Source organism: Eubalaena glacialis, chromosome 9, assembly GCF_028564815.1.
Source record: "Eubalaena glacialis isolate mEubGla1 chromosome 9, mEubGla1.1.hap2.+ XY, whole genome shotgun sequence".
Classification (NCBI taxonomy): Eukaryota; Metazoa; Chordata; class Mammalia; order Artiodactyla; family Balaenidae; genus Eubalaena; species Eubalaena glacialis.
In genome coordinates, this window is record NC_083724.1 from 73,595,781 (window position 1) to 73,619,412 (window position 23,632).

General features: G+C 38.8%; 1 protein-coding gene across 6 annotated transcripts in view; it reads right to left on the bottom strand.

Moving 5' to 3' along the window:
* Positions 1 to 23,632, bottom strand: part of ELAVL2 (ELAV like RNA binding protein 2) — a 71,347-nt gene that overhangs the window by 12,985 nt on the left and 34,730 nt on the right. The window lies entirely within an intron of this gene.

Consider the following 23,632-nt stretch of genomic DNA (forward strand, 5'->3'; position numbering starts at 1 on the left):
AATCTGGCTCACTGCTTACTGCAAAACAAAATAAAAAAATACCTTTTCAATTTAAACAGTTTTTGATATTTGGTATGAAACACCAAATATTTTCTCCATGATTTCAATTATGTCCACAGTTCTCTGTGTTATCACTATTTTTTTCTTTCCAGAAAGAAAAGACAGGTTTTATAAAGGTCTTGCTCTCTTTCACCCCAATCCCCATAGTGTTAACATTTAATACTCTTACCCTTTATTCAACAAGTTTGCTCATTAACAAGTGAAACTACACCTGCTGTTCCAAAAGCTGTATTTGGAAGTCACATTAGCACTGTCTTATACTACAGACACAAGTAATTTGGAATAGTGGTGGAGAAAAGATAGGTAACTATTCACATACTACTCCTTTTTTCTTTATGCCTAAATACTTAAGAACAAGGAAGATTGGGGAACTTAAATATAAGTGAAAATTAAGAAATGAAAGAAATTTCCAAGTGCTCAAAATAATTCAAATGGAGTCTAATCTTGGGACTGCTAAAAACTGATAAAAACAAAGCAAATGAACTATATGTGCATTCAGTTATGTGAATACATGAACACCCAATTTCTTTTCTAAAATACAATCCTTCATTACCTGGGTAAGCTAAAAATCCCACCACTCAGATACCCTTAGAATCTAGGACTCCAGTGCTTTATTTCAGTGGCAGGGAGTTCTCACCAAGTCAGCTGTTAGTCTGCTCCAGATTGTGTGACTGAAGTGTTCCCCTTATAAAGAGCCACTTCCCATGGGCAACAGAATAGACATCTACACATGCTCAGTTAGGAGGTTTACTTCCAATGACTGATGAAGCAGACAGCCTCAACACAAGCTCAAGCAAAGGTGACACCTCTCTAACCAATGTGCCTGGGCTCAAAACCAGGTTTAATTCATTAAGGGCTCTTGAATTTGAACAAATTTTACCTTCTTTGTATGGTTAATAGGAATAATAAAATAATCTCTAATCCACCTAAACTGCTATTAGCACAGAGCCTAAAAACCTAGGTGACTACACTATATTTACCTCTACATGCATCTGAGAATGCAGGTAAAGACCTAGACCATTACAGTTGAGAGTAACCTGAGTCCCTTACTGTGTTCCAGAATAATTTACTCACGCAGTGACATTCACTGCTTTGTGCATTTCAGAGGAGTGTGGGCGGAGTGTTTTAAAAGTTATTCTAAAATATATTTAGGAAAACAGGTTTATATTTAGTGCTTATGTAAAAGCTTTGAAAACATACTTGGGTCAGTTATGTTATCTGCATTTTTTTTTTCTTTCAGTGTCTGGTCTTCAGTTCACATTGCTTCTTTAATTCCCAACCTGTATTGACTATATTTTCTTATTTTCTGTATTCTCGATGCTCTGGCATTTGTGGCCTTGATCCTGGAGAGACTGCCCCTCCCAGAAATAGCTAATTCTAGAGATAGTAAATGACTCCCCCCATGAGGTACCTTTGATACACAAACCAGTCAATCCAGAGACCACACCCCCACCTCCTTTATCAAATCCTCACATCAAGCCAATATTCCTCCTGCTCTAAACCAGCTTAGGGCCAGGTACCATACAATCAGGGACCACCCCTATAGACCAGAGCCCTCCAAAACTATTCAAACCACCCAATGCCAAACTTACTCAGTGTACCTGTCCTGCCTTGTCCTTAGCTTTCCACTAGGACCCAACAAAAGCTCTGAGCCATGCTCTGCCCTCTGCCCTCTGCCTCCTAGCCATCCCTGGTGCTTGCCCTTGTGGCCCTGCATGGAACGTTGTGCCTCCTATTTCTAGAGATCTGTTAAGTATAAACTTCTTCCTTCATAACAATCATTTATGTGTCTGCATGTAAGGTAAGACACCTGATTAAAACAAATCCCAGGTACATTTTTAGAACACAGCTACATTAAAAGGGCTCCAAGAACCAATAACAAACCTTCTCAAAATATTGTTTTTCAGTAACTTTGTCAAAGAACTGGTTCCTATCACCACAGGCAGACGGGTGATTGATTGTATAGAAGCTCATGGTGGTAACAATATTTCCATTTAACTTACACTTAGGGGCTTATGGGACTTCACCATTTGCAAAGCATTTTCAGATACAGTATTTTGTTTGTGCCTCACAACAACCCTGTGAGGGCACACATTAGTATTTTATAGCTGGGGGAACAGATATAGACAAGGTAAGTAAAATTCCTAAGGTTATACACAAGTGTTGAACTCTGGCTTAAAATTCTGATCTTCTGAACCCACGTCCTTGTCTCCTTGTCCAGTTTTCATGCCACAATACCACATTACAGTAACTAGCTCATCGGTGCACTTGTCCTGAGAGTTTGAAAAATTAAATTAATCTTGATTGTTTCTTAAACACACACACACAGTGAAACTGAGGAGGACAGACAGTAGAATAGGATGGCACCAAAAATTATGGTTAAGTCATTTTACTTCATTTTCCCATTAATATTTTTTTAAACCAACTTTTCCCAAGAAACGATGAGTGGTCACTAATTGCAATTAACTGGAAAAACTACACATCATAATAAGAATTCTGAAATTAGTTTTATTACTTTCTAAGTTTTAGAATTCCATTAAATGAGCATCATACCACCACTCCCCCCTGCCCACTTCCAGGAAATAAAGATGAAGGAAGGGCAACTTCTCTCCTCCCAGATCAATGTGCTATGTCTCCCCTCTATATGTTTATTGTTTCTTGGGATTAAAGCAGCCCCCCCTCCCCTCTCTATCAAGGATATCACTGTCAGCAACATCCTCCCTTCCAGGAAACGGAAAGTATTTCTTCCTCTTCTTCTACCTCAAAGGATTATAAACAGAAAACATACTTAGACCAAAGTAGGAAGAAGACTTGCAATGGGATGTGGACTTGTATTTTACTTTGGAGATTCAAATCAGTTTCCAGACCAAATTTTCTATCTGGCAATTATCAGCAATTCTTGACCCTGATTTTTCTGTGGGTCTGGAGCTCAAACTGGTGCCTGGCTTTAATACTTACCTAGAGAACCACTCTTGGGCTACCTGAAACCTCAAAGTGTTAAGTCTATCTTTGTGGTTCTTCAAGACTAAAATAAAACCCCGTGGAGAAGACCCAAGAGATGGTTTTGTTTTATGGCAATTTCTTTATTAGAAATACTTCGATAAAATTGAGTTATTTGTAGTGAGGTGGATGGACCCAGGGTTTGTCATACAGAGTGAAGTAAGTCAGAAAGAGAAAAAACAAATACCGTTTGCTAACACATATATATGGAATCTAAAAAAAATAAATGGTTCTGATGAACCTAGGAGCTGGACAGGAATAAAGACGCAGACGTAGAGAATAGACTTGAGGACACGGGGAGGGGGAAGGGTAAGCTGGGACGAAGTGAGAGAGTAGCACTGACATATATACACTACCAAATGTAAAACAGATAGCTAGTGGGAAGCAGCCGCATAACACAGGGAGATCAGCTCGATGCTTTGTGACCACCTAGAGGGGTGGGATAGGGAGGGTGGGAGCAAGACGCAAGAGGGAGGGGATATGGGGATATGTCTACACATAGCTGATTCACTTTGTTATACAGCAGAGACTAACAGATCATTGTAAAGCAATTATACCCCAATAAAGATGTTAAAAAAAAAAAAAGAAAGAAAGAAATACTTCGATACAATGAACCTCCAGCATACGTTCCAGTGGGGTCAAAATAGCTTCTTCTTTCACCAAGTGCGAGCTGTTCTCCAATCTACGTTCACTGGATTAATAGACGGGTTTGGATTTTACATTTTCACTGCCATTTAAACCGGTAAATATTTAATGCATGAGGAGCAAGGTTATGAAATGTCAAAACTACTAAGTGAAGGATCTAATTTAAGAGGCAGCCAGAGAGTCTGCAATTTAAATATTTAAAGATGATACAGAAAGTACAACACTGAACACCAATCTACTCCAAAGATAGCAATTTAAAACTCAGGTTTATTCTGGAATTCCTCACAATCCTACAAGTGATATAATAAACAAAGACAAGCAGTGCTGAGATTACTTGAAGGGAAAAGGATGGGAGACCATCAGAAGTACCAGACAAATAAATGCTCTAGCCAATGGCTTCTCAAACTGTTCTTCACAAATGAGATCAGACTGGACAAAACAGACATAAAAACAGAGTTATCACAGTAATTAGGTCTTGAAAATGGAATAGTTTGAGACACAGTATGTTCCTTGCAATTAAAACCTCATTTCTTCATCAGCAACTAAAACTAATTATACATTAAACATTCAAGGACAAGTAACACATATACTAAGAATGGGCTATCAAAACACAAGTTAATCAAAATACACAGAACTAAAAGAAATGAAAATGTCTTATGGAAAGAATTGGTACTTTATTACATGTACATAGTAAAGTTTAAAATCCCTGCATATCACTTTATCAGCAGTCCATCTAAATGCTTTTGTCCAAAAATACAACTGCTCTCAATTCTCTCTGCTTCATCAACGATCAGTGACAGTGGACATTAATACCAACAGATTAAAGTGATAAGGACTACAAATGAACACAGCAATCTCTTCTTTATTAAACTAAGGACATCTGAAAAATCTCCCACTGGCAAGATCACCATTGAACAACTTCTATCACTTGTCAATTACTGACCCAGGACTATAAACATTAAACCTGAAAATTAGATACTTGCCACTTCAGACTTTTTTTTTGAAAAGCTCCATTCAATCTCTTCAGCTGAAAGAAGTGGACAAGGTCATAGTTATGCCTATTTAAACTGAGAGTTAATTGCTGCTCATATCAAAAAATGGAGTCTTGATGGGACTGAGGAAAATGATACTATTGCTAAATAAAAATTAGCTCCAGCTCTGGCAGGCAGTAGCAAAGGTCTTGTGAAAGCATCAAGGCTTTACAGGCAGGGAGCTATATTGGACCCTCCAAGAGAGCTCAGAAACACACAGAAAGATGTGACCTCTAACCACAATTCAGGCCACAGACCTCAAAACCCACCAAAAGGAAGCAATGTCCTTTGATCTACTTCTAAATGCAAAACCCTACCAGGAACAGGTCTCAAACACACACCAAGACATATACATATCCGTCCAAGATTAGGTTTTGCATAGGACAAGCATGTTTCACAGAGGGTTGCAAATGAGTAAACTTGAGAGAACAAAGCATACAGAAATAAGTCCATAAGAAATGAAAGATTACCTCTAGCAAAGGGTGCTGGAGATAAAAGGAATAATCATACCTAACAGGAAGACTTAGTAAAGGTATTGTAGATTAGAGCAGTTGCCTTTAAGAGGTATTCCAAGAATACAGAATACTGCATCCATGGAAAACACACACGGAACCTCAAATTTTACTGAGACTGGGTTGGTTGAATGCTTTCAGTCTATATAAAGATTGTTTTGATTCAAACGAGAAGTTCAGAGATACCACAAAATACATTTGATCGGGTTATCCTCTGCTAAAAATCTCTCTGGGACTCCCTAATGCTTTAAGATTAATTTCAAGTTTCTTAGTCCATTATACTCAGGGTACTGACTACCTTCTCTATATAAACACATACAACCTTCAGTAGTTTCCCAAAGCTTCCTGCTCTCACTTTCCTGTGTTAGTGTAAGCTGCTCTTTCCAGTCATCTAAATTTTCGTCACTTCAGACTCTGCATGGGCATCACCTCGTTTCTAAAGTCAACTCTCATCCATCCTCTCCACTCTAGTCTAAACTGGGTACCCCTTACCTGTGCCCACACTGCATTATATGTCTTGTTCTCTTAAATACTGAGGAAACCAAGATGTACTCATCTGTTACTGTGTCTTGTGACTGGCTTGACTGCTTGAAATATGAAACCTTGTCTTTATCCTCTTTGTTCACCCTAGTACCTACCACACATATATTGTAAATGAGGATGATTTATCATCACACACTTATTGAGACTTTATTTTTGAAATCTTGTCTAGAAACTTAGGAGAGGCCACCATCTGCTAATATACCAAAAATCCTATATGATGATACTTTCTGAATATACTTGACTGTAGATTCCACTAAACATTAAAAAAAAAAAAAAAATGAAGTCTCATTTTGTAAACTGGGGATTCAAATCTCAAGAGGCAATAAAATCTTAAACACAGTTATATGTTGCAGGGGTGGGAGTATCGTAATTTTGGAGCAAAAATACAGATATCATTTAGTCCAAACTCTTTGTATTTAGAAAAAAAGGGAAACTTCATACTTGTCCAAAGACACAGAGCAGAAGAGTTGGGTGTAGAATACCAGAGTCTTGACTCTTCGTCAAGGGGTTTTCCATTACACCACTGGCTGCAACACACAGTCTGAAATCATGCAAATTTCTAGAGAAATGATCAGACATTTATAAGGAGTTACTAGACAAGATATGCAATAAGGAAAGAACCTTAATTTTGCTAAATGTTTTCTTATACATAAGGAAATCTGAAATACATCAAATGAGTCTTTCCCTTAGGACAGTTACTATATTTCTTCTACTGAGTAGTGCCTGAGAATTATTTATGAGATATTTGAGAAAAATCTAATAGGGGTGAGGGGAGTTGAAGAGAAAAAAATAAATCAAACTAAGAATCCTGAGACTGGGACTTCCCTGGCAGTCCAGTGGTTAAGAATCCGCACTTCCACAGCAGGGGGCGTGGATTCGATCCCTGGTCAGGGAACTAAGATCGCAGGCAGTGCACTTTGTGGCCAAAAAAAAAAAAAGAATCCTGAGGCTAACACGCTTTACCTTCTTTTTTAAAAGAATCACGTACCATTTAAGATAAAGGGAAAACAGCAACTGGATGTTTTACACCAGAGAGACTTTCCCAGTTTCACATCATTTCCAAGTTTTAGTGCAACATCATTAAATAAAATTCAAGGCAGGTGATTCTTATATCCAACTTAAAGATGAAGCTAAGAATAAGTAATGTCATAAGAATAAGTGATCATATATGACACTGTTAAAAACAATACTAAAACTACTAAAGAGCCACAGGAAAACAAAAGTATGCTGGTTGTGAAATCTGTATGACACAACTAATCATAAACGGAGGACTTGACAGATTAGATTTCCCTTTTCACACATCTTAAACACCCTCTGAAAAATTACCTTAAGCAGAGTTTATTAAATGTTACCCAAAACAGTTTCATCCATGTGCATCAATTAAATGAGGGTCCAAATAGGTTGTCATGACAGGCATCTTTATTTTCTATTAACCTATCATAGTTGGCAGGTATCTGTCCTTTTACTGTTGCTTCTGCTTTGGCTGTAGTACACAGTTGGTTCAGCAAGGACTCTCATGCTGGTAAAAGCAAACAGGAAGTCCATGGTAAAGATATTCTTGAAATGCAACTTGGAGAGGCCACAGATACCTTCCAAATTCCTCAAGATCTTTGCACGCAAAGAATTTACCAAAAAATAAAACACAAGTAGAGCAATGGTAGTGGATATGACATCTGAATGCGGGTGTGTGGTTAAATCATATCCACTACTGCAGTGGTGGTGGATTAGTCATTCCAAGGTCTAAGCAGGAATCTGTCAATTAAAATGTTCCGTATTCCATTTCCAATCCCATACCTTCACTTAGCTCACTAAAATTTTAGAAAGTGATTACAGTAAAGTGGCATGGAAAAAAAAAATAGATGGGAGTTTCAGCTGTAACCACCAAAGAATCCATTCCTGCTTTGTCTATATTAGGTTGTTTTCAATAGTGGTTAAGAAAGCAGATTCCCTTACTTTTAATATCAAAAATGAGAAATGAGCCTGTTTCTTTGGCCACATAATCTTTAGAAACGTCAAGTAACATAAATAATGAATAGGCTGGAATTGAGGCAAACACGAGTTAGTTTAGTACTAGGTCAAAAAACTTACGGCAAAAGAGAATGCACTATTACTGGTGAAATTCGGGCCACAAGAGATCATATTTTGAACTAGTGGCCTGAAACTGGTGCTTGTACTAGAACTCTCCAAAGTTACAAAGGAGTAAGATCATAGGGCATGGAGTCTCACAGAGTTAAGTTCAGGTCTTGGCTTTGTCACTTACCAGTTATATAACTTGGGAATAATTTCCTTAGGTCCTTTGAAGCGTGTATTTCTTTATTTGTAATTTGATGTTAATGATAGTCCTTACCTCACAGTGACTTTACAATGATTAAACAGAATAATAAAACTAAGAGCATAGAGCTGGAGAACAATAATAATATTTTCATCATAATATAATGATTTCACATATATAAAATCATGTAACAATACAGATGATGATAGCTCCTAGTATTTATTAAGTGCTTACCATGTGCCAGGTACTGTCCTGGGTATGTTACATTTATTAATTCAATTGATCCTCATAACCAGGGTATTAATTGGTTATTATTATCAGAGGCCCCAATTTATGGAAGAAAAAAACTCAAATATTACCAGTATCTCTGAGATTTGGCACAAGGAAGATGTATGTACTTTAACAGAAAAACAGTTCAAAGATTAAGTAAAGCTTCTTCCAAATCTATTGCAGTTATTATCAAAACTCTCATTACAATAAAATTTGTAATTGCAATATTACAAAGCAAGTATTTTGTAAGAGAATAGCAGATGAGTAGGTTGGAAAGCCTGAAGCCTGGCTGAAACAAAGCATGATGGAAAGACCATCCTACTGTCATACAGAGGGTCAACATCCAGCATCTTTTTTTTTTTTTTTTTTTTGGCTGCACCGTGCCGCTTGTGGGATCTTAGTTCCCCGACCGGAGGGATCGAACCCAGGCCCTCAGCAGTGAAAGTGTGGAGTCCTAACCACTGGACTGCCAGGGAATTCCCATCCAGCATCTTTAAATGGGCTGATAAGAAAAGCGAACTTAATTTCTCCAAAGAAACTGCCACGTATCAAATCCTCCTACTTCTTCACTCCCTCTCAGAGGTCTCTTAGAGCTTAATGTGAAATGCAGAATGAGAAACAGGATACTTTTTTGGTAGACAGTAGTAGACACAATAAATGGACTTCATGAAATAGAGCCTAACATCAAGTTAGATTAGGGTTACATGAATGTTTCTGAATATGGGATGGTTACAAGAGTCACCAAGAAACCAGGGCCTAATGACTCAAGGTGAATTCACACTATGAAAACACACTAAGAATCCTACACTAGCAGGGAGAATTGTAAATTTTTCATTTTAGACACTTTCACTAAGTATACTATGAGGACGTTAGAGAGATTTAGAGAAGGGAAATTTCAGTACTTAGGACTCAATACCCAGATGTGCTTGGGCTTCTCCAACACTACCAGAGCAGCAGACTGCCTCAGAGCCTCCCTGCTGCCCCCAAGTAACTGGGAGAACTGCAATTCACTTACAACGCTTTTACAGTATTAGGCTTTAAGCTCCTAGAGGGTTGAAACTTATTCTTATACGTACAGTCATCCCTCAGTATCCACAGAGCCCCTGCGGGTACCAAAATCCACAGATGCTCAAGGTCCTCATATAAAACAGTGTAGTACAACAAATAGAGTCAGCCCTCCATATCCGCAGATGTGAACCCGAGGGCTGACTATATGTGTGTACGTATGGATAGCCCCATCCACCAAGTAAGCACACCAGTACCTGCTGAGTGAATCTATTCCACGGCCTCCTGCAGGGGCTATTTCTGAAGTACCTCTCAGACAAGATGACTAGAAGGTGTGATGCTTGTCCAAACAATCTGGCTTTTTGTGCTTCATTGGAAACAATACAAGTTAAATTGGCTTATAGAAAAATAGCCGTACTCACCCAATTCTTAGAAAGCTATTCTGCAGTAAAAGCTCTTAAGGGTTCTTTCAAGATTCTGAAACTTGATCAGATGCAATCTCCAACAAAAACCATACTATCAGGATACCTGTCACAACTTTACCCCCCAAAATAAACTTAAAATATAATTTATGTAGTATTTGAGCATCTAGCGTGTCTAAGGCACTGTCAACAGATTAAACAGCTGAGTTAGAAAGTTAAACCTAAAGAAGGAACTACACACTACATGTGATATAAGTAAACTGGAGCTGTTTAAGAATAAAAGCTAATTAGTTTTTTTTTACTGGTTGGTAACGTGTGGAAAAAGAGGTTCTCAACAGGCCAATTTTGGTAGGTTACACATTCTAGGACTTTCACATACTCCATCTAAGGTTTGAGAGAGAAAGAATATACGGAAGAGACACAGATGATAGACGACACAGGCTCATGTGCATTATGTAGAAAATCTCACGTAAAAAAATAACAGCTAAATCTTCATTTATTGTAGAAAAGAAAAAAAAAGCTGGTAAGTCCCTTATACACCCATCATTTGACCGTATCTTCATTGAATCCTAACACCTAACAGGAAGCCACAGTTTCACTTTTAATTTCACTTAAATTGTGAATTTTCCCATCTTTGAGTATATAGAGCGGGTCTCCCACTCTTTCCTGTGAACAATAAATAGAAACTTCCTCATTCAGAAATTACAGACAAAAGCATAAGTTTTCTGTGAGGTGCTCTGAAGATGAAGATGCCTGCCCTCAGAGAGCAGACCACCGAATAGGAGAGAAAGGTAACGAGCAGCGAAAAATAAGTGCTTTGTTGGCCAAATAAAACTTGGTAAGTAATGATGGTGGTATAAGGCAGTATAGGCAGGGATGACCCAAGCAAGGCAGGAGGTAAGAATCAGACTTGCTTCTTCAAGGGTAAAGAACCCAGATGTGACAGGATAAAAATTTCTATAGGACAATGACAACACTGGAATAGTAATGGTAGAGCCCTAAATGTCAAGGTGAAGCTTTTATAAGCAGGGGAGTAACAGGTTACAGAAATGTATATGTGTTTGTCATATACATATACAATACTGAGATAGCTTTTCCATCATAAGCTAGGTGAGGAGAATAGTCAAAAATCAGTGTGGCAATTAAAAAAAAAGTTAATTTGAATACCATCTACAATAAGTTTCCTTTTGTTCTACAACTAGAAGAAAAAAACTGCTTCACTACAATGTTACCTCAGATATCCAAGTCTTCTTTGACCTACTTATACATACTGTAATGAAATTATAATGATCCTATCTCTGTGTGTACACTAAATACTCCACAGAGAAATTTCTTCTTGGTACCATCTGTAAATATCTTAAATGAGTCTCAAAGGTCACAGTGGATCTTTTCAAAACAAGGCAGATATGTGTCTATGAACAAATGGATTAATCTGCCCCAAATTCATTCCTATAGTTCCTCTTATAAATTAGGTCTCCACTTAAAAAGGATAAATGTAAAATATGGGGCTAGGATGGATCAAATTTTTCTACCAATCATTTTTGTAGAAGGTTATTACTTGATAGAACAAGCACACTTACAGTTTTCAGATGCAAGTGTCCTCCAAAAAAGTACATGTCACATAAAGGCCTCTGTGTCTTTGGATGAGACATTCCTTCATGTGCAATATCTTTCTTCTTTCTCTCCCTGATAAATCCTATTTTGTAAAACCCTATCATCTCTGAAACCATTACAGAGGCCTCTCAACAGCTAGTGACATATCCTTTTCCATTGCACTCTGCATTCACTTACCATACATCCAAATAATGGTCACATAAAGCAAGTGCTGTCTCCCCTGCTACACAATGACATCAAGGACAAGACTACATCTTGTCACATTTTAGCACTGTTCCAACATTTAGCAAAGCTGACTGGTACATACTAACCACTCAAAATGCCTCCAGAATTAATTAATTACTCACAGGTATTCCCTATCCAAGATTGTATAACCATGATTGTACAGTCTTACAACAATTTGCAATTAATTATTTTTTAATATTATGATTGATATCTTTGCCTTTGAGGTGGGGGAGAAGGGGGGGGGAAAGCACATGTATAATGAACATAATAACTTTTAAAGCACATGACCTTCCCTACAAACTTGGGGACTGACCACTAGTCTTGTTATAGTTCCATATAATGTAATAAGGCTGTAATAGGATGAGACTCTTTTACTAAACCTTTAATGTATGTTAAAAAATTATTCCTCAAACTTCTGAAGGAAAATTTCTGACAATCTTCCTCTTTTAAACAAAGGAGAAGATAGTTTATTTCAACAATCCCCCTTCAAACACCTGTTAGAAATATAAACAGTCTGCAACCCATACCTGTATTACAAGTATACTACAATAGCCAAGATTTATTGTTTTAGGGCTTGTTTTGACCCATTTGTCAGGGATCTGGTGTGTGTGTGTGTATGCACTTATACTCTCAAAAAAAAAAAAAAAATTAGGAAACCGAAATCTCTTTCAAGGGTATACTGTCTTTGGTAAATAAGCCTTGATCATTATAAGCTATACATCGATTAAAAAAAAAAAAAGAGGGCTTCCCTGGTGACGCAGTGGTTGAGAATCTGCCTGCCAATGCAGGGGACACAGGTTCGAGCCCTGGTCTAGGAAGATCCCACATGCTGCGGAGCAACTAGGCCCGTGAGCCACAATTACTGAGCCTGCGCGTCTGGAGCCTGTGCTCCCCAACAAGAGAGGCCGCGATAGTGAGAGGCCCGCGCACCGCGATGAAGAGTGGCCCCCACTTGCCGCAACTAGAGAAAGCCCTCGCACAGAAACGAAGACCCAACACAGCCATAAATAAATAAATAAATAAAATTAAAAAAAAAAAAAGAGGCAGTAACAGAAAACATTTTGGATTAGCTATGGCATTTCTTACCTCTCAAATAGGCCTAGATGGAGATTTGTGTAACAGATACGTGTGTGTGTGTGTGTGTGTGTGTGTGTGTATAAAACATACAATAAAAGGATAATAGAAATGTTATTAAAAGCCTTCCCCAGAGCCAAAGAAAGTTTTACCTACATATATTTTGTAGACCTGACCTAAGTTATACAACTATGAAAAATGTGTTCAATAGATAATTTAAAAGGAATAACCCCTGAAATATTACTGAATGTTTTATAACTTCAAACCTACCAAGATATTTTTCTCTCAACATGATTAGACATTAGAGAATAATCATGGGGAAAGCTTTTTTAAATGAGCTGATTTGCGGGCCTAATAGTCTCATTCAAAGACAATCTCTGATTCTCCAAATATCTATTAGACACCTGAGCTATCTATTCCCCCAAACAGCTTTAACAGAAAGTAATTACTGTACTCCTAAAGTCTTTTGTATGACAGTTTTGAAGATTTTACAAGAGAGAGGGTTTTTAAGGAAAACACCAACAACCTTAACTGTACACAAAGAAGAGACTGTATCATTGCCATTCATAGAACTCCTCCAGAAATGTAAAGAGGGGCAGCAAGGAGGAGATAACCACCTTTACCTTTGTTGCAAGACAAAGTGTTCCCCTGCTTCAGATGACCTCACTTTACCTTGAGAATCCAGTTCTACGGTATTTAATTACACTGCTGGGAGCACAGAATGGTCTGGCACCATGCCCTTTCCCTGGGTCTCACTGATTGATAGCATCAATAACATTCACTGGCTGTAATTAAACCGCCAAATAGTATCCCCTTTGCCACTTGGCAGATCAATGTTCTTTAATACTCAAAGAGCAAAGTACAAAGGTGAGAGAGGTGTTTTTAGCCCTCACCTTCACAGTTCATTTGACTTTGTGCTTCAGAGTAGTTTGCAGACAATGCATATTTCACAATTCCCCCAAGAACACTGGTTAATGAAGAAGAACACTAAGGAAAATCCTGCAAGTTGGTGACAAGTGCTTATTAACCCATTTTTGCAAATCTGAGCAGAACAGAGACATACTAAGCCTTTGGGCAACAGTATGCACACACTGCTTTCCCACAGCTTTGGGACAAAATAGTTTATAGGTCAAAAGGTTTATAAATTAAGGTAGCACACAGTAAATTTTTCTTTAAATATTTTCAACATGCTATGTGGAAGAGTCCTTTATGATAAGAGCAAATTCCCATTTATTCAGACCCTGACTAGAAAGTTCAAATATCCAGATACTAGGGAGGGTGGGTCAGGAGTGTTGCTAGGAGTTTATAAAAATGAGACAAACTTTTATTGTATTGTAAAAGCAACCTCCATAATCTAAGGATTCACAACCATCTTGGATCATAAAATTCAAGTCCTAAACTCTATACTATGAAATACCCATTGTAAATGAATGAGCCCCAGAAGAACCATGCGGCAAATTCCCCACTCTCAGAATCAAATATTAAATGATGTTTATGTACTTGTAATGCTAGAAGTATTTAATGACATTCAAATGCTCTGAAAATGAGCATCTGTGTGTATGAGAGACAGAGAGAATGAATGTGTGTGAGAGAAAGGGTAAGTATGGCATGATGTTCATTAAAATTACACCTGTTAATCACAAGCATTCCAGATAGCTTATGAGAGGACCCACAAATGAAAATCTTACTTACATGTATCAATAGATTTGTTTTGAAACAAGCACCAGAGACCTATCCAAGTGTAAACTATTAAGGTCCACTAAACAATGTTTCTCAGGTCAGGCCACCACCTGCTAAGAATCAGCTGTGGTGCTTGTTAAACTACAATTTCCTTGGCCTCACTCTGTAGATAATCATATTCAGTAAGTCTTGACTAGGGTCCAGAAATCTGCATTTTATCAACCAGACCACTCCAGTGATTCTGATGAACATTAAAGTTTTAGCAGTCTCTTATGTTGAGGGATTTTAAAAAGGTAAAATTCTCAAACTCTGGGGCGTGTTTGGGTTTCCTGGAGAGCTCATAAAAATTACAGATGTCAAGCCCTCCTCTTCACCATCCACCAGTGTTGGTTTCTGAATAAGACAAACTCCCAGGTAGCTTGAAAGTATATGTGACTTAAATCACCAACAAATACAAAAATGCAAAAGTAAAACAAAGCCCATAAAACCCATCCAAAGGTATTTCTAAGAACTGGACCTGCTGCAAGTGGCTCAGCTGGGTTGGGGAGCCCATCAGTATAGCCAGTCTCTGGAAAACGCTGCTGTGCTTGATTCTATGAGGTCAGAGCCTCTCTCAATGACTCTGGAATCTTTCCAGGAAGGTGAACAGGGTCGTTTGGGTAAAGCAAGCAGAAGTGGTCAAATTTCTAAAGAGTCATTTAACAAAATTTGTGGAAACTAAAGCATTTTCTGAATTATAAGTTTCCAGGGCCAGGCAGGCACTCTGCTTGCCCTTCCTTCGGCTCACATGTGGGTCATTTCAAGACTCATTAGCAAGCCCAGAACCTATGCAGGAAGGATTAAACTTCTCATTCCCCTGGGAGGAGGTAACCTGGTACTAATGACCCAAAAGAAAGCCTATTAGCATGATTTATTTTTTTTCAAAATCTACTTCTCTATAACACAAGGTAACTATAGCCATTTTTAAAATATCCAACAAAACTGAACCAAAGAATTAAACATTGTGACTACTTTCTTCAGAGTAGAAGTAGCTTTTTAATTCCTCCCCAACTAGACTTCTAAAACACCACTTTAATATAGAAAATGCAGACTGAAAAACAATGGAATATTCTTGATATTCTGTCTCTGAAAACAACAGGTCAACGCAAGTATTTTCTACCTCTAGATGTCAAGCCAAACGTTTCACTGGAACTATGTAACTTGGGACCATCTCTACCATTTTATAAATGAGCGAATTAGGCCAACAGAGCAAGCGCAGAACACGAACCCAGGACTTGTGACTCCACGTCCTAATGCAGCGTTCGAAGGAGTTCTTCAAAGGTGGGGTGGGAGGGACGGGGGTAAGTAACCGATTTCCTGTATTGTTTTCAAAATATAGCCGCCTCTCTTGCTTGCTCATAAACAGCATGCCAAGAAACTTCCCGAAGCAAAAGCTCCACCAGGAATTCTGATGTAGTACTTACGGCTGAGAACTGATGCTAAAGGCAATTATAGGAAAACCTGGCAGAGGTGGGAGTGAAAGAAAATGGACCACACATGCTTTTGTAAAGAGCCCACACAAATTTAAAGAGAGACAAATGCACTCTTCTGTGATTTTTAAACTAGCGTCTAGGACTCAAAGGGACCTACCAGAAAAACATTATTGAAGAATGAGTGGTCTCCTATAAAACAGAGATTCAGAAAGTTACTCTAATGCTTCTTTTACTGTCCAATTACCATTGAAATACTTAAATCAACGTTAACTCACCTATCTGCTAAATAGGACCTCCAGATACCAGTTTTCTTCTCAAACTGGAGGTCTGGCTGTCTCACATGCTCAGCCTGAAAGAGTTTTTCTACCACCAGGCACAGCTCCACTCCCTCGCACCTAACAGAGGCCTGGTTCAGAAAATCTCAGGACGCTAAAAGCCCCAAATCAAGGTCCTCAAGAGAATATTCGGTTTGTTTATAGTGTATGGACGCTTGAACATCAATAATGTGAAACGGAAAGAAAACCATAAAAGGTGCCGGCATCAGCCAATGTGGCCTATTTCCGGTCCTAGTAGTACTATTATTAGCTATATCGTTTTTGAACAAGTCCCTTAACCTGAGCTTCCTTTCACTGGCCAAAGGGAGTGTTTGGCTACAAGAGACTATTGTTTTGGCATGAATCCAGACAAGCAAAAGGATAAAAGTCCTATGAAAATTCTACACAAAGCAGATAGAGCAAGGAATTAAGAGACTTTTTCAGAAGGTAGCACACCTATCTTAACCTCTCCAGCTAGCTCTGGAAGAACAGACTGAAGCCACCAAACTGACCCAGTACTACTTCTCCTGAGTTATACGTGAACGACAACAAGTCCTACCCTCCCCTTAAAGAGCAGTAGAAAAGTTAAGCAGACAAGTGCTAACAGTGCCTTGCAGAAATGCCTTTGCTGATGTACATTTATGAAACAGGCAGGAAACGTAGGGCCATGCTTGGGTAATAAAATGATCTATAAAATCCCTCCTGAGGAAGATGGGTTAGTTCAGCTACTAAGACTCTCCCACCACCACCCTCCATGGCTCACCCTCCATGGTTCTCCCTCACATACAGTATAGGAAGGAATGGATAGGAAGTAAGCTAGGACACTGCCCCCAGGAACCCTCCTCCTCACCCTTCCCTCTGTACCGTCTCAGCCTCTGCTCCAACAACTGTGGAAAAGTATCTACAGAAAAGCTGTTCAGAGAATGCCCAGTTATTGCCCTCTGGGAACTTTCAAATGTCTAATTCCCAATATGGACAAAGCTTGTAAGGAGCAGAAGTAACACAACAGGCCTGAAGTCAGGACAAACAAATTCTGGACCCTGCTAGGTCCCTGAGATAAGTAAAAACCTCTGGGGCTTTTCATGTTTAAAAAAAAAAAAAAAAATCAAAGCTGAAAATAAATCATTCCACAAAACACATGATGTGCATTATACAAATAACACATTACTCAAAAAAATCTGTTATTCCTCATTTCATATAAGGACTATGTAAACTGGACTCAATATAGATACAAGAATTTTATTTAAATGCACTGAAGAGTTTCTGATAATCAGATATGGCAATACACTTAAAATTTGGCACATGGCTCTAGAAAGTTCCAGACCATGGGTTAAAAATGAAGTTAGAAAAACATGCACTCAGTCCGTATTTCTTAAAAGGCAAAGAAATCATTTACTCAAAGTTTCCATTTTTGCCTCCACATTTTCAACTTTTTTGTCTCTCCACAGAGATCTGACCAGCTAAATAACAATTTAGGATAACGTCTCAAAAGTTGCCAGTTAATCTGAGGCCTGTCCTTCAGACTATTACTTTCAAAATTTCCAAATCTGGTCAAGGTAAAAGGTAAATGATGATCTGTACTCAAGTGTTGAACTGATGAGTACTTTATAGAAGATGCCTTATAAATGTGTGAAGCCCACACTTCTTCTACAAGCATCTACGCTTTGTACCTTCAAGGGAAATATCAACTACATAAGCCACAAGAACACTAGGGTGGCTTGAGATGCTCAGAGAGATGTGGAGTTAAATGCAAAGCAGATCTTCCCCTCCTAATAAACACTCAAGTCCAATTCCATCACTACTCTGCTCAAAACTCTTTGGTGGTTCTCCCTCACATACAGTATAAAACCACATGTACCATACCTTTTCGGATCCCTAACTGCTCTCAGGCTCATTTCTGCATCACTCCCCCACCCAGCTTTCTCCTCTAGCTAATCTATGTGATTTCCCTAACACCCGCTTTCAAACTTCCAACAAAAGTATGAACTCTCAGCTTTCCTACTATTATAAAACCCACACCCCAGAATGGTGCTACAGATATTTTAAACAGAGCACCCACCAAGAGGCAAGCCTGTAGCCAAGCTTCACTCTCCCATTCCTGCTTCCATGCTTTCTTTCTCTACAGTGGGGAGCGGATTTAAGCAGTATCTACAAGATACTTCCTCATGTTCAGAACATTTATAAATGAACAACTTACAATGATGAATAAAAACCAACCCCATCCCAGATAATCCTGAACCAAAAAGAAGGTTGAGCCAGAAAAGTGTTTCCAGTATGAATTTTACCGTGGCGGCTAAACATTCAACAGTGGTAAAGGGAAACGGTTAAAATTGTTACCTCCTCAGGACAGGGTGCTGCATTTCATTCTAAATGCATTCTCGACTAAACCATTCTATACGATAACCATGAGCTCATTAAAAACAGTTACACCTTTTCTTAATATGCAATTTGGCAGACTATGGAAAGTTAAAAGAGTCAGGTAATAAACATAGTGATAAGTTAATTCATTAATTTTAAAGATTTTACAGATATAAATAGAAACTTAAATGGTTAAAAGATGAGTCCAAGATTACAGAGCCAGTTAAATCACTTAAGCAATGCCAGGGAGGGTAAGATTTCAGAAATGTAGTTCTATATTCCTCCTAGATTAAGGATATAGTTCATGCTAAACAGCAAAAGAGTCTGCAAACATGACATTTACTAATTGAGAAAAGGATAAGCTAGTTAGGAAATGGTATAAATTTAACAAAAAATTAAAAGCAATACAGTAGCTTAGAATAAAGGTTTATTAAGCTTTACTCAATTGCTCTCTAATAAACTGAACACTTTAAGGAATAGACATTACTATTTGTAATTAATATTCCAATTTTTTATAACAGTTTTTCCATACAGACTGAAATGGCAGTTTAATTAATTTAATATGAGAAATTCCAAATTAATGTATGTCAATTAATAATTTTTAAGCCAAGGTAAGATTTAATCTGACTTACATCTAAATGATTAAGAAAAATCGATTTAATCAAAACCAAATTTAGGCAGTTTTTCTATGCTGGTAGCATTTCTAGACAGGGTTTCTTCTGTTGTGAGAGAGAAGACATGGATTTCTAGGGGTAGTACCTATCAATAATGCTGAAAAGTTCTCTACTCCTTGAGATAATAGCTCCTACTACTTTCAGATGAAGCAAGCCCACTTTGTGGAATAAAGCTTCCTAGGCCCGTTGTAGAAGGGGGAGGAGTTGAAAGAGATGCTGGGAGTCAAGATATCCATTTTACTGTGTATGTGATATTCTCTTATTCACAGTACTTGATGTGGGGGGAAAGTCTAAGTATTTTCAGAAATGAATGATTTTACTCCGCTAATTATGAATTTAAGTCTGATGCCATTAACCTAGGCAAAAAAATACATTTTCCTTTAGGAGTGGAAAGAATTGTGCATATACTCCCTTTTTACTACTCTCCCTAATATCAAAAGTTAAAAACATCTTGTAATATCCACTTTATTTACCAGCTGATTATTAGGGACAATGCAGGCAGGCTTAACGCATCATGACTGCCTCCTGTGCAGTTCAAGGATGGTGTGATGTCACCAGCAATGTAAGCTGCTGGGACATTAACGCAACCAGGAAAAAAAAGTGATCCTTTAGAGAATCGTCATCTTGAACCTTTAACCTATGAATGCTGCTATTCATAATAAATAAACCTCTCTCTAACATAAGGTGAACATATTAAGTTTTCCTAATTTCTAAGCCACACCTTTTAAAAAGTGAAAACTGCATGAACTGCTTTTTACTACGAATACTAAACTAGCATTCAGCACGCTCAAAAAAAAACATGGTTAATATTCCAGTTAAGTGAATTATCCACAAGAAGATTATCAAGGTAAAAGATGAAGACAAATGAAGCTTTGCATGCAAAAATACCAAGTGTTTAGAGAACCCATCTATTCAAAAAAACATACATTTTGGTAGTTCCTAAGTGCTAGGTCTTACACTCAATGTCACAAATTACCTAGAAAGCATATTAAAAACAGATTCCTGCATCTCACTTCTGGACACTGACTGAGTAGGTCTGAAGTGGGTCCCAGAACCTGTACTTCTAACTCACTCTCCTTGTGATTTTGATGCAACCAAGTTTGGGAATAATTGCTTTAGGATTTCACAGTGCCTGAGGGACTTTGCTTTACTCACTGCAGAAATACTGAATATTTGTCATTTATTCAACATACCATCCATCTATTGCACAAAACCCTACTGGGCTAATGCTACTAGGAAGCCCCAGGAGAAACTGCTAAATAAACCACCTTTCACAGCACTTGATTCACTGTTTTAATATTCCAACCTATAAAATGCATAAATGCTAGGTGGCCTGGAAGACATAAGAGAAACCTGAACTCAAGGGTGCACAAACACTTGTATACTTGTACATAACGTATACATGAATTAATCTACAGCAGCTTTCTAACGGAAAGCATGGCGTCACGGCAAGAGTTTTAGTGTAGATATCAAAAGACAAGGATTTGAGTCACAGCTCTGTCTTCAACTGCCTGGTCTAAGCTAAACTCTATGACCACTACCTAGGTCTCAACTCTTTTACTGGAGGCAGAGGTTAGTACTTAAGTCTAAATCATATATGGGTCCCTTCGACCCCAAAACTTCTGTGATTCCTCATGGGTAAAGAGAACATATTTCAAAGAAGGGGGGAACCCAACATGAGTTAGAACAACCCAGGAAGGCAGCAGCTGAAGAAAGAACTTCAGACAGGCTCCAAAAGATGAGACGGTTGCTGTTAAACTGAGTGAGAGGGGCTTCTCTGGTGGCGCAGTGGTTAAGAATCCGCCTGCCAATGCAGGGGACACGGGTTTGAGCCCTGGCCCGGGAAGATCCCACATGCCACGGAGCAACTAAGCTCGCGAGCCACAACCACTGAGCCCACACGCCACAACTACTGAAGCCCACGCGCCACAACTACTGAAGCCCACGTGCCTAGAGCCCGTGCTCCGCAACAAGAGAAGCCACCGCAATGAGAAGCCCGCCAGCAACAAAGAGTAGCCCCCACTCGCCACAACTAGCGAAAGCCCGCGCACAGCAACGAAGACCCAATGCAGCCAAAAATAAATAAATTTATTTTTAAAAATAAATAAAAAATAAACAGTGAGAAAGAGTATGCCAGGAAGTGGGAGCTGTACAAGCATATACGCAGAGGCTGGGAATAAGATCTGCTTGCAAGCAAAAAGCCAGTCTGACTACCATAGAGAACAGTAATAACACTCGGTTACTCCAAAGTTAAGCAAAATGATATGGTAAAACAGTAGGGGAGGGCTTCCCTGGTGGCGCAGTGGTTGGGAGTCTGCCTGCCAATGCAGGGGACACGGGTTCGAGCCCTGGTCTGGGAGGATCCCACATGCCGCGGAGCAACTAGGCCCGTGAGCCGCAACTGCTGAGCCTGCGCTCCGCAACAAGAGAGGCCACGATGGTGAGAGAGGCCCGCGCACCGCGATGAGGAGTGGCCCCCGCTCGCCGCAACTGGAGAGGGCCTTCGCACAGAAACGAGGACCGAACACAGCCAAGGATAAATAAACAAATAAATAAATTTATTAAAAAAAAAAAAAGAAAGAAAGAAAGAAAAAAAAGATTTAGTACCAAGAAAATTCTTTAAAAAAAAAAAAACAAAAAACAGTAGGGGAATATGAGAGAATTTTGAGTGAGAAGCAATATGAGGAAAGTGGTGTTTTTTGACGGCCACCACCAGGATGGACTGGAGAGAAAGGAAAAAGAGACTAATTTACAGAATAGGGACCGGAAAGGCTTAAATACAACTTCCAAAGGGTACTTAGAGCAGTGAACACTAGGAAAAACTTGGCTCAGATGTTGTATAAGAACACAAGACACATCTAACTGAAAATAAGGGGAAAAAAACACACATAGAAAGAACAAATAGACAAAAATGGTGCTATGTAGTTTTGGAAAATGGTCTGCTTTGCCTCAGAGAAATGCGGGCCAAATTGAGGACACCAGCTGTTATCTGATCTCTTTGCAGGAACTGAATGGGGGTGGGGAAAGAAGTAGCCTGCTGCTTACCCACCACCTCCACCCCCATCTCAGAAAATCCAAAGAAAAGTAGCAGATGCCACATGTGGTGTAAAAGCCACGAGGCATTACTGTCCTTTCTTCCACGTATTCTGCCTGAGCAGCTGGGCCCTGAAGAGAAGGCCGGGTGATGGTGAGGAAGCAGCTGTCACCAATGGTCTCTCTGCAGGCCATGGGTATTTCTTCTATGGAGACCTGTTTCCCCTGCATTTCTACCTTCTCGTGGACCTTACTGCAAAAGAACTGATTTAGAGCAAAAGAACTGACTCAGTAGAATGAAATGAGGGTGGTTACTTCTGGAATGGAGAAAAGGGTATGTCAATCCAACCATCTATTCCATTTTCTTCTTAACCACAACTCAGGACCTCAAAACTATGATAAATTAGCAGCAATCCTGAAGTCAATTTAAGTTGGGAGCCTCACAAAAATCTGCAGTAGGATACAGCATTCACAAAACAATCTGAAGGTAACTGGACATTGGATGTCTTCTTTTTAAGAACACTTGATCATTACACTTAACAGTACTATTAAAAGGTTAATCTCTGTGACACAAACAGAGAGCATGCAAAGAAATGTGGACAATTAGAAAAAATCGTCCAGATTGAAAAACCAAGGTCAAAATAAACAAGTGTTTGCAATCTTAGAATGTATTAGAAATCTAATAATCAGACGTTTCATATGTAGGACATTTTCTTGACCAAGAAACATGTAGAATCTCGGACATCTTACATCCAAGTATATTTGGGGGCCACTGCATACAGTTTCCTTTAGATGAGACAGTGGTGGGAGGCATTTTTCCTCTGGGCCAAAAAATATAAAGAACAAGATGTCAAAACTACCCAGGGCTAGTGAACTACCTTAACTGACAACTCTGAGAGAAGCAACTTTTAAGCACAAAGATGACAGTGCATTTCCAGATACCTGAGAAAATGAGCAGAAATCTTCTAGACACGTCTCTAAGCAAGACGGATACCACAGTCAGCTGTGACTAACTTCCCCTTACCACTCCAGGCGATGGTCTGAGCTGAGTTCTTAAATCAAGGGTGGAAAATAGGTTCCAACTTGAGTCAATTGACAGAGGTTGTCTGGAACACTATTTTGAAAAAATACTTGGGAGCCTCATCCAGACTCAGTGAGAAAGACTGCCATGGTTGGCAATGTCTGCACTGGGCAGGAGAGGGAAAATTGATGGCACATGTACTAAGCGTCTGCCAGAGGCAACGTCCCTTTCATCTTCTAAAGGAAAAGAAATCTACACAGCAAACTGGATTAACTTCTTATCCAGAGAGAATTTACATCAGAATTTCAAAAATTCAAAAAAGCAGGAAAAACATCCATAAAATTATTTACCATTTGTCTTGAAAAGAAAACTGTAACAGAAAAAATAACCTGTGTGGCATGTACACT